This window comes from Pithys albifrons, chromosome 4, assembly GCF_047495875.1.
Source record: "Pithys albifrons albifrons isolate INPA30051 chromosome 4, PitAlb_v1, whole genome shotgun sequence".
Classification (NCBI taxonomy): Eukaryota; Metazoa; Chordata; class Aves; order Passeriformes; family Thamnophilidae; genus Pithys; species Pithys albifrons.
Genome location: NC_092461.1, coordinates 99,686,710 through 99,702,186, shown reverse-complemented (window position 1 = coordinate 99,702,186; position 15,477 = coordinate 99,686,710).

The window sequence follows — 15,477 nt, the reverse complement described above, 5'->3', positions numbered from 1 at the left end:
CAGATAACTTTTTTGTCCCCTAGCACAGCTGCCAACAGTGCTGTATTATATTTTCCTGCCTGTTTACTCCATATGATTTTAAAACATGCAAAACTGCAGGTGACCTCACAGAAGGGTTTGTGTTTAACTTCAGACATTGCTTTACTTAGAAAGTAAATCTACTCAAGGACCACAGAGGTCCAAGTCCCTGTGAAACCACTTCCATTCTTTTTCTGAATCAAAAACATGTTGAAATACCTCAGAAATGAAAAAGTATGAATTGCAAATAGAAACCTTCCTAGAAGAGATTTGGCTTCTTTGTTACAAGTGCTGGAAACATGAATAAGGTAAAGGAAAAAGATAACTGTACAATAGAGTTCCTGGGCAAAATTCCATTAGCTCTGCCTCAGACATTTTGCAGGGGTTTTGGTTATGAGTCCAAACCAAACTTTTCAAAAGTGGCCAACAAACGGCCTGCTTGTAGTTCCTGGAGAATTACAGAATTCTTAGTGATTCAGAGCCACTGTGACTCTGAATTCCAGTTTGCTGAATTATAAATACAGACCCCTATGTCTGAGGTTAGTGGGAGACAGACTTTAAGAGCCAGGAGTGTGATAAATTGCCAAATGCTTTAGAAATAGAGAGATTCATGATCTGGAAACACCTTGAAGGAATGTAGGAAGAGGTAAGGCAACAGCTTGCAGTACGTCAGTAACTGTATCTAAAGTGTCCATGAAACTCTTTTTTTCTATGCTGTAGGCATAAGCAGCTTGTTTTCCACTAAAAGAAAAATAAATTAGCTTAACCTCTGCCTGATAAGTGCATTTAGACAGTTATTATGCAAGCTAAAAGTTAGTAAAAAAATTCCCACTCAAGTTATATCTGATGTAATTAGTTCAGTTCCTATGCATACAGCAGTGATTAGCATAGAAAGGTACATGCAAAATTAAGCCTCACTTATCTTCAAGTACTGTGAGTGAAAAAAGGTCTGAACTATACAGTAAACAACAAAACATGCCTGTTGATTTGCTATGTTTTACTGTGCCCTGAGCAAAATGTAGAAATTACAGCAACAGACCTAGATAGGAATCTCAAAAGGGTTTAGCAAATGAGGATTGCACAAACAGCTTGGATCTAGTATTCCTTAATGCTTAACTTGGATCTCAGACTTCTTTGCAAAGTCATTCTATGTTGGGAGGTTTCTAGCCTTGGTGGTAAGCAAACTAAAGGAGGAAAGGTTCACCATATTTTCATACCAAGTACCAGAGATCAATGAGGACAGGATCTCTGGAAGACGCAGGGTTACCCAGGGATAACCCTCTGCAGTGAGGGCTCTCACCAGTAGGACACCATGCACAACACCCACACCAGATCACAGTGACAAGGTGTATCTGCAACCCTAGACATGACTGAGTAACACACCAGCCGGTCCCAGGGTCTATGCATCAGGTCTCAGGCAGGACATGGACAAAGGACTGGAGAGAAGCCACTTACCATGGAGATCCAAGGGTCACTGAGGAGCCAGAGCTGGACACCAGGCTGTAACACAGATCCAAAGGCAATCAAGAGACAAGGCTACCCTTAACACAGGTTAAAGGCCCAGAGAGGAGATAAAACTGCCACACTACATAGATTTGGAGTCTGTCTAAAAAATCCAGTCAATAAGGCAGGCCTGAATCCTAAGAAAACTCATACGAAGTTTGGCTACCTTGGCCTGAATTCAAATGGACTCCTGACCAGGTCAGTGCCCAGGTAAGGGTATTATGGCAGTCAAAGCCAGTAAGAGCACTCAGGACATTGACATCACACCTGGCAGGGATCACGAGCAGGGTAAGAATCTTCTAGACCATTTCTTATTTTGCCAGCAAAGAATTAATAGATTCATAAATGGATAAGCTTTTCATCCTGGGTTAAGTGTGCAGCCCTAGTCATGGTTAGAGCAGCTTCTTCTACGTGGGCATATGAAAATTGCACTAGTATGAAAAACAACAACATGGGCGAGAATTGGTGGGTTTTTATCAAAGTGGCAAGAGGCACAGCCTTTCTCCCAGGGACCTGCTGGGTCTCTTGCCTGCCCTTTTGTCACACTGACTTGTGAAAGCACAGCCAGTGCTGTGGCTGCTCCCCAGCTCTGTGGATGCTGGCTGGCAGCTAACAGCGTTAATAGATGGTTCCTCTGCTACCCTTCAGCAGAGACACTTACTTAATTTCCTCCCCTATAGAGCTGATGATTTTTACAAAGTCTGTGATAATTGCATGTCCTTGAAACCTTTGAAACTGTCACTTGGAGACAAAACAAGTAGGGACTAACATGGCAGCATGATTGAATAGGTCTTGTTTCCTTACAAACAAAGAAAAAACACATCAGCCATTAAGCAGGAAACCAAGATAAAAAAAAAATTAAAAAAAAGAGCTTAAAACCTTCAGCCTGTTAAGGCCCTAAAGAATTAGAATATATGCTATTAAGGAAAATATTACACAGTATCTCTTCTTCTCTATCTTATCAACTAGCACTGGTATTTCCCCAAAGTTACTGAAATGAAATAAATACATAAGAAGTATGGAAAAATATTAGATCAATACACTATAATTGTATCAATACATTCAAATTAGATTAATTGCTCTATATAGTGTAACCCAGTACTGTTGTATCAAAAAATATCAACCAGTCTTAATATAAAAGTATGTGATGAAAAGCAGGGTTTACATTCAAACCCTGTTTTACATTAAGTGATTAAGAGACGTAGTAGCAAATAAAAATTAAGAGGGTAAGAAAGACAGTGGCAAATAAATTAGTGATTCCAAATGAAGAAGTATTAGACAGAAAATATTAGCCTTTTGTGTCCTAGAGTGTGTCTCCATTTTTAAATTGATTCTCCTTCATCTTTAATGACTGCTGTAGTTTTTAGAGTTTTTTTTCATTTTTCAGAGTTAATCTGCAACTACTTTCTTTATGCACTTACCGGACAGAAAGGGGGCAAAGACCTGTTTAACTTATGCTGCATGAGGAAGCAAATGCACAACTTTCAGATACCATTAAAATATTATTACATAATTGTGGTCAAAATTTGAATCTATATAGACCTTCCAATATTTTCAGCATGTTGAATGCTGCATGTCTGTCCACAAATAGTCAATAATATATTATATATAAAAAATATTAATGCTTGCTAAAGTAGTCTTGGAAATGTGATTTACACTTCAATAAACTGTAGAAATTTATTTTTTTGTTTCTTGCACCCTCAGCTGTTGCAAACCAGGGCCTAGGGAGACTGCACCCACCAATGTGATGTTCAAGCAAATCCCAAGTTTATTCAAACACAGGTGTATATGACCTCAAGTGACCCCGCCCCAGGTGCGGTGGTCTGACTCCAATTGGTTGAGGCTGGAAACATGTCCTTTTAAGGTGAAAACGAAACCTGTAAGGTGGTCCTTCAGACCCACTGTCGCAGTCTTGGTCTCTTTCGGGAAGGGACCAGACCAGCGACGGGGTTCGCAGACTGCCTGCTGAGCTGTCGTTCACGGCTATCCCTTGACCCAAGGTATGGTTTGCCTCGTGAGCTGAGAACAAACACCAAGGAGACAAGGGTGGTCTGACCTGATCCGAAGATCCAGGCTGATCCAACTTTATTGGGGGGAAACAGGGGTTTATATAACTTGGGGTAGGGAAGGTTCTGGAAAAGGGGTGGAGCTGGGGTGGAACATGCAAATCCACCTCAGCCCATAGGGTAGGCAAACTAGGGGGGAGTGAACTTGGGCGTGGACTGGTGACAGGCAGGGCCAGGGCTGCCCCCTAGAGGGAGCTGGCCAATGGTAGCTGTCTCCTTGTTGCTAGGCACCTGCCTGCCTGGGGGAAGGTTCTAGAACTGGGAGAGCAGTAGACATCTTTAATTTAATAAAACTGGGGAAATAACTGGTAACTGAGAAAAGTCCTTGTTGTTATGTCACTGTCCGGGTTCATGGGGGTCTTCCTGGACCTTCCACATGTCGAACTCCGTACGGCGATCCCTTGCCTTCCTCCATTCCTGCATGTCCATATATTCCCCATCTCCAACAACCCACCTGAATCAGGGGCTGCAACACTCAGCTATCCAACTGGTTTCTCTCTACTGATTATTTTATGTGTACTACTCTCACTATTTTAATCTTTGAAAAAGAAGCCACAGTGAGGAATTGTCCCAGAGCCAGCCAAAATGCATAAAAGTATTCTCACAAAATAGATGCCAAAAGAGCAGAGCTTTTCAAATGCTTGATGACTTGACGTATTAAACTGAAGAAATATGGGGCTTATTTCCTGAGTGCCAATACAACCAGTAAGATAAGTGCATACTGCAAATCACAGAATCATCTCACCTATCAGTAAAATCCACACTTCCAGGCCAATGTCTGACCTTCTTCAGAACAAAATCAGCATTTCACAGAATCACAAAATCACGGAATGGCTGAGGTTGGAATATACCTCTGCAAGTCACCTTATATAACTCCCTCTGCTCAAGCAAGCCCAGGACCATGTCCAGATAACTCTTGAGTATTTCCAAGGAGAAACACCCAACAACCTCTCTGGGAAAGCATCCGTGCTTCCTGATGTTCAGAAAGAACCTCCTGGGTTTCATTTTGTAGCCATTGCCTGTTGTTCTGCCACTGGGCACCAGTGCAAAGAACCTGGCTCTGTCCTCTTTGCACCCTCCCTTCAGATATTTGTATAGGTCAATAAGATCCCTCCTGAGCCTTCTCCTCTCTTGGCTGAACAGTACCAGCACTTCCTCCCTTTCCTCATATGTTAGACACTCCAGTCCCTTTGCTATCTTCATGGCCCTTCTCTGGACTCTATTTCCAGTATGTGCATGTTTCTCCTGGATCATATTCAACCTGGTGTCTACCAGGACCCCCAGACCCTTTTCTGCAAGGCTTTCTGTCAGGCAGCCCTCACCATGTACTGGTGCATGGGGCTGTTCCTCCTCAGCTGCAGGACTTTGCAGTGCCCCTTGTTGGACACAAACTGCTGTGGGAACAGCTCTTACAGGTATTTGTTTACCCTCCTAGCCCTCTGAAGCCCTCAGTAGTCACTGACAGGAATGAGGCATCCGTCTTGTAGCACAGCACTGCACGTATGCAAGTGAAAACAGAACTAGTCTTCCTTTAATGGGAATATCTAACATTTTAAAAGCTTCCATATTACAGGAAAATAACAAATTAAATGGTTTACAAAACTGCACTGACAATGACTGCAATACCTAATCTTGATTTGAGAGGGTCATGCATTTACTGGCATTTATTTTTGAATGTGATTATACTGAGAATAACTGAATTTCATGTGGTTATGCTGAGAATATCTGAACAAGGCATGAGTCTCTTGGGGAACTGAGAACCAGATCAGCCAGGTTTCTGTTCCCTGATGTTATTTTAAGAAAGGCTAATGTTAGACTTGAGGTTTCATTGGGCATTCCTTTGTATTATGTTGTTAAAAATTTTACACCCTAAAAATAGTTTCCGACATTTAGTAGAACTTCCTTTAATTTTCACCTGTGTTTTTTTCTGTATTTCATCAAGAACTAAACTCACACTTCAGTCATAACTTATGCAAATACCTGAGTGATTTGCATTGCAAGGTTCCTTGGTGTAAAGTGTCTGAACTGTACCCTCTGATGTGATCAGGTTAGCTACGAAAAGATGTGTTCATCTCCTGGATTATATCAACATAATCTCAAGCTTTTGAAAACTCCAACCTTATGTAGCTGCACAAGCATTCACATATTCAGACAGAGATTTTCTGCTTAAAACTGATTTAACCCGAGCCACTGGGAGATAAACATTCAGAGCATTAACTGAACAGCTCCAGGCTGCAACAGGGAGGAATCACAAGGGACTGTTTCTCTCAGATGACATATAATTACAATGAGCAGAATTCAGGTTATTAACAGACTATATCTGCATGTGTGTTTTTGAATGAAATGTACTGAACAGGAGAAAAAATGAAAAGAACATTCTGATTTTTGTATAATGTCATAGAAACAAAAACCTTGAATTGATGCTTTAATTTCTCCTCTTGCAGTTAGTTGTTCATGTAAAATACCGAGACAGAACATTATCATGTAATTCATAAAACTAGATCCTCTTCCAGTAATGGTACAATTTTTCGAGCTTACAAAGGAATTGATCTTGATTGCCAACAACAGAATCAGAAATTCTCAAGTGGAGCATAGACTCCAAAGCATTTAGATCTTGTTCTTCTTCGTGTTCATTCATTATGTATAATATGAAATGACGCTGTGAGCCAGAAAAAACCTTTCTTTCACCTCCTGCCCCACCATGACTATTTCCCCAGGAGCCCTGCTGAGTCACTGTGCTTCCAAATCCATGTAGGCAGAGCCTGAGACAGTGCCTCAGGGCAGGCAGCAACCTTTCCTTTGATTCCAGTCTTCTCTTCTTTCCCTTCCTTTACATCTGAAGTTTCTTTCTTCATCTCCATTCTAAAACTCAGGCCCGATACATTGATACCACAGTTTGTGAACCTTTAGAGAGCCTTTCCTTAATCCTTATCAGAAAAATGTTAGATGGCTCACACCTCCCAGGTGCCAGCCAGAACCCTCCTTTTTGTTTCAACAGCAGCAGTAAAACTGGAAGGTATCACATTCTTTAAATCTGGTAACTCCACATCGATCACGAGTCAGTGGCTGTTGAAGCAAAAACATATGAAAGTAATCAATTTCCTGTATTCAAACAGGGAATAAGACATTTTTACCATAGTATGATAAGACAAATATAAGGTGATATACTTGGAGGGAGGGGCTCACTAACTCTGAACTAAATGCAAACTATATAATATTAATTAGCCCAATAAACGCCAAAGATTAGTAAAATTAGTGGAAAAGCAATTGTACTGAACTATATTACTAAGTACAGTTGTGGCTTTCTTTTTAAAAATTGATGTCTGAAAACACACTTGCAGCTCAGAGGTATGACTTTCTCACATTGCCTAGCAACCTGTGCAAACATAGAACTGCAGATGCAAAACTACTGACCTTTCTTTCCTGCCTGCTTATCAGTGCTTAATATTTCTATACCACTCAGCAAAAATATAAAACCAGAAAAGAGATTTCAAACCCTGAACTGTTTAGCACATACTAAGCATTTCAGATAACAAAATCATGACAACAACTTTGCTTAACAGGATAGCAAAATATTTTATTTAACTGCACTTAATATTGCCTAGTGGATACAGTCTCATTGATCTCTCAACGTGTACAGAATGGTTACTCACCCTACAGTATCTGCAGCTCTCAGGGGGAGTCATCCATGCAGATTCCTTTCCTAGTGCCCATGTACAGTGAGTGGGAGATTTTTTCCTAGACCAATAATATTCACTTAATCTATTCCTACATATTGTCCTAGTTCAGCAGGAGGGACCAGCTAACCCTGTGTGGGGGTGATCAAAGCTGTGTATTCTACCCCCTCTATTCATTCCCCAAGGTCAATGGGCCATCAGCAGCAGCTGCCCAGGGAGCCATTATCACCTTCACACCCAGCCTGAGGGGGCAGAGCTGCCAATGGGCCATCAACAGTTCAACACCCCCTGGCTCCCAGAGTTAATCACCCATTGTGTGAGTCCCCGCCCAGGGGGAGGGACTGGGTGCTCCCTGAGGGTACATAAGTGGTGGGTAAGAAGACCTTGGGAACTTCTCGTCGGATCCAGAGGAGCAGCAGGACCTCGACAGGAGGAGATCCCCGCTCTCGCCCAGACCACAGCCCTCGCCTGCACCAACAGGTTTTTCTTTTCCTTTTGCTCTGGACTTGGGGGAGCCACAGGGGTCTCAGCACAAGGGCAAACAAACCCCCTTGGGTTTGTGCCCCAGGACACTGGGTTATACTGCTGGGGTTTTGTGAGTTGAAAGCAATCTCCCTTTTGTGTCAGTGTCGTTATTGTAATATTATTATTAAATTTTAGCTCTGACTTATAATCTCTCTCATGGTGAGTTCGTTTCCCCTCCTGGTTCACCTTTTAACCAGCACAGATGTTTACCAGGGAGACTGGGCATTGAAGCTGGCAAGCTAAGTAATATTTTTTCTCCCCTAAATAACTTGCACATTAAAATGGAAAAAGTCATGGGAAATAAGGTGTCATAAATGGAAACAAGAGGAGAGGAGCATGATGACAACATCATGTGGTTATTTGGTAAGGTGTGCCCATGTCTGAGTTGTTTTCATTTTATGGTTAAGAAAACTTAGAAAGCATGAACTTTATATGAACTATGCTCTCCTTGGCTGCCCCATGGCTGAGCTGCAAGGCTCTCAAGCTGCATGCAATTGAAAAGACAACATACATTAGTGTGTCAGCAGACATCACTTACATCTTTTTATGCTGCATTTACATGTTACACAAACTTACCAACAGACATTCCCTCAGGTCTAAAATAGCCATTATGAATGGGCTCTGACAAAAAAGGGAAAAAATACAAATTTCTGACTTTTAAAAAAATTACGTTCTGCTCTGTAAAACAAGTTTTAATAAAGTCAGTGGAAAATTATAACACTTACTATGATTAGCAGGGCACATTTGCAATAACAGCTAGTCTTTGGCTTTGTGTTCAGTACTTCGGGGGAGTGGTGAGGAATGGGGAAGATGACTCTCCTCTTCTTTAACCATGATTTAATTGCCATAACTGCATGAATGGAGAAGAATAACAATATGTTTGTCTTTCTAAATAGTGAACTCTGATCTGTGAATGTCCTAGTTCAGCAGGAGGGACCAGCTAACCCTGTGTGGGGGTGATCAAAGCTGTGTATTCTACCCCCTCTATTCATTCCCAAGGACAATGGGCCATTGGCAGCAGCTGCCCAGGGAGCCATTATCACTTCACACCCAGCCTGAGGGGGCGGAGCTGCCAATGGGCCATCAACAGCTCAACACCCCCTGGCTCCCAGAGTTAATCACCCATTGTGTGAGTCCCCGCCCAGGGGGAGGGACTGGGTGCTCCCTGAGGGTACATAAGGGGTGGGTAAGACCTCAGGAACTTCTCGTCGGATCCAGAGCAGCAGCAGGACCTCGACAGGAGGAGATCCCCGCTCTCGCCCAGACCACAGCCCTCACCTGCACCAACAGGTTTACTTTTCCTTTTGCTCTGGACTTGGGGGAGCCACAGGGGTCTCAGCAGAAGGGCAAACAAACCCCCTTGGGTTTGTGCCCCAGGACACTGGGTTATACTGCTGGGGTTTTGTGAGTTGAAAGCAATCTCCCTTGTGTGTCAGTGTTGTTATTGTAATATTATTATTAAATTTTAGGTCTGACTTATAATCTCTCTCGTGGTGAGTTCATTTCCCCTGCTGGTTCACCTTCAAACCAGCACAACATTTCTAAGCCACTTTTAAGAGCTACTCTGTAGTTTTGTTTGTGTCTGAAGTAATGGATAATAATTGTATGTATGGCCAAACTTCCCAAACGAAGATTTGGGAGGGGCTCTCCCCAGGTGGGGGTGTGCCCTTCGAGCCTGCACAGTGTTACATTTCTAGATAATCACTGTCTTACTGTAGAGCTGAACTATTGAATGGTGAACCATTCTCCAGACACCTTAAACATCAACTTGATTTTTTTAACACCAAATTGGAACAAAATTCACAATTGCTTGAAATATTTTTGGAAACTGTCTAAAGTTCTGATGTTAAAAAATGTCTCAGCAAATAAAACTGAATTTCAGAAATATAGTTTCATAACGGAAAGCAAAGTAAAGTTTACTTTTGGGATATAAGATGTTTCAAGGTTAATATTTTTTTAGTTGACCTGGACTGGTCTTTATTTGAGTTTTTTACTTTAATATGCTTGGCACTCTCAGTTTCCACAAGGTGGAAAAATAAGTAAAAGAAGAACCACCTTTGCCTCACTCAACCTGTGAGTTTAATTCCTTGGAGGAGTTATCACAGATGCATTAATTGGTAAGAAGGTAGGTGAGTGTATACTCATTATTAACTCCAAGTAATGAAAAAATAAACTACCTGCACTCTTTCAAATCTCAGGGAATGATATCTGTAAGAGAAACTTATAATTTGTTTCCCTCATGGCTTCATATTTCCCTTGTATCTGTTAAAAATCCCCAGTGGGTCGGACTGGCTGTGGCACTGTCTGCCAGTGCAGTTCGTGCAGCTCACAGTGACACACCTCACAAGCCTTCAAACCCGTTTCCTCAGCTGCACATCTCTTCTCTGTAGAGAAGAGAGGGCTTCAGAGCTTGTTTATAAAACATAATCCTTCACACCTTCTCTTTGTCTGTGAACCAAACTGTGTATTTGTAGTAGTTTTGGCTTTAGTCAGCACAGGTCCCCATGTAGGCCTCAGTTTTTAGCAGGCCTCAAAGGTTGTGACACAGATTAGAGGGGACAGGTATCATCTGACTCAAGCAGCCATAGAGGTATTTCATATCATCTGACATCATCAGGAAGTGTCGGGGAGTATAACAAGCAAGGGGGGAGGAGTCTCTCTCTCTTCGGTCCCTGCTTCTGACCAGGACGGTTCCCGCTCCCTGACTGCTGATATCAGGCCCTGCTGCCGGTCCCACGTCTGCTTAGCCGGGGACGTGAGCACATTCCTGTTAATTCCTCTTTCCCTCTTGCTGGGAGGTTTCCTCTGGGGAGGGGGTTTGGTTGGTTTGGAGTTTCACCTGTTAGCTGGGGCGACCTCGGTGAGCCTGTTGTTGTTTCCTGTCACTATGTGCTATTTCATGTTCTGTGTTAAGCTCTCCTCTTCTCTGTATAAATATAAAAACCTCACTGTGTTTAAAGCCTCGTTTCTGCTGTTTTCCCTCACTCTCCTGCTCTGGGAGTGGACTTTGTGACTGGGTACCAGGCAGTTGGCATTTTGCCAGCTCAAACTATAACAGTATTTAACTTAAGTTTCAGTTCCTTTATCTTCCTTTTCATTATTTTTTCCATCTAAAATTGTTTTTCTTTTGGTATGTGTGTGCAGCAAATATGTCTCTCACTAATGGATGCTGATCTTATTTCTACCCCATTTCCTCCTTTTTCTGTACTATCATTATAATGAGGCAAGTATAAGGAAAAAAATGCTTAAAAAATTCAGCTTTAGTGTTTCTATGACATTTTACACCAGTTTTTCAGGGAGTCATTCAGACCACAGAAATAAGATAACTGACTACACTTCAGGTTTTAGTGACACCCATTCTATTTATAGCCAAAAGAGGACGTGGTAATTCTCAAACAGATGAAACTAACTTTGGCATCCTCCATCAGGAGGAAAACTGTGAGGAAAGGTTGTAGATTTTGAGTCAAGGCAGAGCACATACAAAAACTTCTGTTGTGTTGAGTCCCACATCAGTTAACCTGAAGTCACTTCATACTTCAAGCCGGGTGACAGAGAAGTGTATTCCAAAGAGATATTTGAAAGGGCATTGAAAGCCTGATCTGGACTCAGTGATTCTTGCTTCCAGTTGAATTCAGAGCAGCTGGGGCTCAAGGAAGCAAAGGAAAAGAAAAAGAGCATTTAAAAGCAGCATAGCAATTTGCATACCCTTATTTTCATTGGGTGTGTTCCAGATCTTCACGGCTGTGTGTCGTGTTTTACCTCTCAGAATGGTGTTACAGAGTTATTCAGAACAGAAATTCCATAAAATATGTTCCTGTCAAAGTTTAAAAATTATTTTGTTAAAAAGATTTTGTTGATCTATCCTGAACAGAAACTGCCTGAAATACTCTTCTTTAAACATCTGCCAAGCTATTACATTCATTAATTTATTTCCATATTTATTATGATGGCTCAGTTGGTTAAGACTTGGTTGCCATAATGCCAAGGTCATGGGTTCAATCCCCTGTGTGGGCCATTGACTGAAGAGTTGGACTCGATGATCCTTGTGGGTCCCTTCCAACTCTGAATAGTCTGGGATTCTGTGATATTGGTGTGGTCTCTGGGATTCTGTGATATTGTTTCTTGGAATGATTTCAGGAGACAAAGTTTGGTTGGTTTTTTTTTGTTTTCTTTTTTTTTGTTGTTGTTTTTTTGGGGGTTTTTTTTGTGAAAGCTTTCTACAAAAGTCTCTGCTTTCATTTCAGTTTCAGGTTTAATAAACCATTGATCCAAAGGAAAGATCAACTTTGAGTTCTTCAGCAAGCCCAGTGTACCACTCACAATATGGAAAGGGTGAGGAGGGAGAAACCGGCCAAGCCCAGCAGGCCCACTTTGACTGTGAATTGCAGTCCCATTTGCTTAAGTTGCCTTCAGTAAGACTTTGTTGCAAAACAGTCCAGATGTCTCATTATGATTTTTTTCATTATTCAAAATTAAGTTTTGATGGTTTAAGCAAACAGTTGGCAAAATATTTCTGCTGCAGTTCTTACACGTACTATGAATGCAGAAAAGAGATCTGCAACCTTCTGTTAACAGTACAAATAACATGCATTGTCACATAGACTTATGTTGTTCAAACACTGATTAAAGCTATTGATATATTGCAATGTAAGCACCTACAATGCTCTGTTTGTAGTTTGAAGCCAGACTTCAATACTGTTTTGAATAAGAACTTTCATCACAGTTGTCAATATCCTCTTTGCTTCCCTTGTCTCCTCCCAAAATCCATTTATAACCTTACTTTCTCTTTATGATGTATTTGAGGGGCAAAAAAGTCATAGCATCATAAAATATTCTGAGTTGGAAAGGACCCACTAGGGTCATCAAAATCCATCTCCTGGCCCTGCACAGGGCAGCCCAAGGAATCACACCATGTGCCTGAGAGCATTGGTTCAAATGCTCCTGGAACTCTGTCAGGCTTGGTGCTGTGACCACTTCCCTGGGGAGCCTGTTCCAGAGCCCAGCCTCTTTCTGCACGAAAAACCTTTTCCTGAATCCAACCTACACCTCCCCTGACACAAGTTCAGGCTTTGGGTTCCATCACTGGTTACCACAAAGAAGAGATCAGTGTTTCTCCCTCCTCTTCCCTTCACAAGCAAGTTGGGGACTGCAACGACGTCTCCCCTGTCTCCTCTTTTCCAGGCTGAATAGACCAAATGCCCTCAGCCTCTTCTCATACAGCTTCCCCTCAAGACCCTTCACAATCTTTGTTGCTGTCCTTTATGCTTTCCATTAGGCTTATATATTTTTTAAAGCTTATGCCTTTTTTATATTGTGGTGCCCCAAACTCTTTTCTATGGGTCTGAATCCTGGGTCATCTACCGCCACCACCTGCGGCTTCTGGAACGCTTCCATCAGCGCTGCCTCCGTTCAATCCTAAACATCCACTGGTCTGATTACGTGACCAATGTGTCTGTTCTTGAACAGGCAGGGTCAGCAGTATGGAGGCCATGCTGATGAGAACGCAGCTGTGCTGGGCAGGGCACGTCTCCAGGATGGAGGATCACCCACCGCCCAGGGCACGTCTCCAGGATGGAGGATCACCCACTGCCCAGGGCACGTCTCCAGGATGGAGGATCACCCACTGCCCAGGGCACGTCTCCAGGATGGAGGATCACCCACTGCCCAGGGCACGTCTCCAGGATGGAGGATCACCCACTGCCCAGGGCACGTCTCCAGGATGGAGGATCACCCACTGCCTCCCGAAGATTGTGCTCTGTGGTGAACTCGCCACCGGCTGCCGCAAGAGAGGAGCCCCGAAGAAGAGATACAAGGACTCCCTGAAACAACACCTCAGCCTTGGCCACATTTACTGCCACCAATGGTCCACTCTGGCCTCCAATCGGGATTCATGGAGACACACCATTCACGACGCTGCTGCTTCCTTTGAGAATGCACAGAGAGTCAGTCTGGAGGAGAAAAGACAACGCAGACAGAACCGTTCCTTGCCAATGTCACCCAGGGAGACGTTCCCTGTGCCTTTTGTGACCGGGCCTGCCTATCCCGTATCGGCCTTTTCAGCCACCAGCAGCTTGCAGCAAGTGTGGGTAGTGCCCTTCCCAAATCTTCGTTCACGAAGCCTGGCCATGATGATGATGATTGTGGTGCCCAAAACTGCACACAATATTCAAGGTGAGGCTGCCTCAGTGCAGTGCTGGGCAGGACAATCCCGTCCCTCAACCAGCTGGTGATGCTGTGCCCGATGCACCCCAGGACATGGGTGGCCCTCCTGGCTGCCAGGACACTGCTGATGAATGTTCAGCTTGTCATTGACCAGGATCCCCAGTTCCCTGTCCGTGGCGCTGCTTTCCAGCATCTCACTCCCCAGCCTGTACAGAGATACTACCAGTAGAGAGTTACCACTGTTGACAGTACAAAGTTAGCAGTCTCTGGCAGATAAATTATTTTCTTTTTTAAAAAATCCCAAAACATCAAGAGCATATATTTCTTTTACGTGGATTGCATTAAGAATTGTAAGACAGTAACACCTTTTTTATTTATTTAGACAATTCAAGTTGCCAAGATGACCTTGGAATGAAAAAGTGCTTTGTGAATCTTAAGTATTCAATAATGGTTTGCCAAAATTTAAGGATTTCCATCAGTGTAAAATTAGCAATTAACTTCAGTGTTTGAAATTTCATCTCTGAAAAGATATGCTTATGAAAACCACATTTCTTCAACAGCTTTCTGTCTGATGACATAGTTTTGAAAAATTACTTAGCCCTGAAAATATGAGCAGCTCAGACCTGGATTCTGATTCTAATATAATTAAATCCTTGTTCAGGTTGTTTATGGAAACTTCTTTTGAGATGGATTTTTCTTACATTTCAGAATTCTTGCTCAAATGGATTCTCAGAAGAGTTAAAAGTTTTGTGTGTTCCTCAGTTTGAGATTATAATTATGTAGATCTTATGAACAAGAAACTCAATTAAAAAGTTGTGATGGTTTGCCCCATGGCTCCCTCAGTACCCATTGTATCCAAGGAAGTTACAAGGATTCCACACGTGTCTTCCACGTGGCAGGGGGGGAGTGGTTTTGTGGCTTCTTCCCGTCCTTGGCTGAGGAGCTGGAGGGAGGTGGTTGGAGTCTGGTCCCTCCGGTCCCTGGTGTTTCTCCTGTCCTGGGTGAGATTGTTTCATTCTTGTTCCCCTTCCTTGAGGTTTTTAATTGTGTTTGTTTTGATTCATTCGGTTTCTTTGGGTTGGGTTGGTGTCTTCCCTATTTTCCGGCTAATCAATCCCCTTTTCTCCCTTCCCCTCTCCCCTGGGGGGTGGGATCCTGTGTATTGTGTATACAGTGTGGTTTGTAAATGTTAGTAAATATAATTTATTCTTTTTATTCAGTTCAGTTTCTTTAGAGTGTGTTTCTTTTCAGTTTTTTTCCCCTTTCCTTTGCTGGGAAGGTTCTGGGAGGGGGAAGGGGGGCCAGTCCAGGGTTGGCAACAGCTGGGCCAAACCTGTGACAAAAGTTTAGATACATCAGGAAAGAACTGAAGATTGCAGAATATGATCTGCTTTGTTGTTTTCTTAAAATATTTTTCATATGGCCACTACAACAGTCAGAACTTCTTTGTATAACCATAATTTTTAAGGAAATTAGAAGCCAATTTCAAATGCTGAATCAAATGAGAATTAAAGGTTTTTAAAGTC